The sequence below is a fragment of the Rhagoletis zephyria genome, unplaced genomic scaffold (assembly GCF_001687245.7).
Source record: "Rhagoletis zephyria isolate East Lansing unplaced genomic scaffold, Rhagoletis_zephyria_1.1 Rzeph_scaffold_00560, whole genome shotgun sequence".
NCBI classification, from domain to species: Eukaryota; Metazoa; Arthropoda; class Insecta; order Diptera; family Tephritidae; genus Rhagoletis; species Rhagoletis zephyria.
The window spans coordinates 67,331-68,776 of record NW_016157644.1 but is presented as its reverse complement, the minus strand read 5'-3'; positions in this window follow the sequence as shown (position 1 = coordinate 68,776).

Here is a 1,446-nt window from a genome sequence, read left to right as displayed (position 1 = left end):
TGTACGTGCTGCAGAAGGGGGTGCTGCCTTGTGGTGGTGGTTGGCGGCGTCGCGGGGGAGGGATGCGACGGGGCAGCACAGCAGGGGCCCACATAGTCGCTCGTCCGATCTCGTGTGTTGCATAGTCCTGAGCACGCCCTAAAGTGGCACCAGCCGAGGCAAGAGTTGCACTTGACTGGTGTCACGTTACGGTATATTCTTGACTGACAGACAGAGCAGATTGTCGGAGGGACTAGGAGTTGCCGGCGGCGGTGTGTGGGTGCTATTGTGTTTGTTTGTGTGTCTATTGCTGTGTTGTGTTGGGGTGTGGGTGTGTTGATTGTGTGCTGCCCAGGGTGGTGGTTTGCCGTGGAGGCGGTCCGGTTCGCACAGCATGGGGCCACGAACGACGTGGTCCATTGCCGGTGCGTACGCAGGCCCGAGCAGTTACGAACTCCACCCGTCACAGGCATTGCACCTGACCGAAGTGTATGCAGTCGTCTCTGGCATACGCAGCAGGTGTAGATTTCTGTCCCTGGGTTTGGCTATGCCAGCCCTGAGCAGAAGGGTGCGGAGAAGGTGTAGCCCTAGGAACGAGCAACGTTTGATGGATTTCGCCGACCTAAACGGGGTTAGATCGCCGAAACAACAGCCCTTGTTGGGTGAAACCCGAGTCATTCCGGTACGTAGAACCGGCTGTCGTGGGAATGGCCTTTTCTGCTCTTCATGATGTTCGGTTAAACTCGTAACTGCTCCAGTAACTGCTTATAAAGAGTTTTAAAGCCATTAACTGTTAAGTTGATGCCAGATAAAACTTTGTAGCTTTCCTTGACAAAAATTGCTGTGGATTTTATATATGTTTGAAATGAGTCAATAGAATTTTTATGCGAAACTCTTCTTAACTTGCTCAAAAGAGTGACTTAAATCTGACTTCCAATTAATAATCTTATCTTTAGTTTTCGAAGACCTTTTAATCTGAACATGAATAGGGCATAACATTTCAGCAAGTTTAGGTATAAATCGAAGATAAAAATTCCTACAATTCCTAGTGCACCATCGGTGTGTGCAGACGTGCTTTTATTCGCTCTGGTGTTTTTTTATCGTATTTCTTCGCAATGGATAACTTTTGCGGGAAATGTAATAAATCTTTTTCAAGATCTGACGCTAATCTGTTGCCGTGTAATGGATTTTGCAAAAAAACTTTCCACCGTGCGTGCTGTAAAGAAATGTCTGAATATGATATGAATTTGATCAAAACAAAACGTAATTTGCTATATCTTTGTGAAGAGTGTGTTTTTATGCCGGAGAAACTCAGTAAAGCTCTCGATGCAGTTCTTGTGACTCAAAAGCTCAGTGTTGATTTAATTTCAACCGCCTTTGAAACTAAATTTAAAGATTTAGTGAAGCAATTTAATGATCTAAAAGAATTAATAATTTCTTTGCATTCGGAAATCAACAACTCCAATG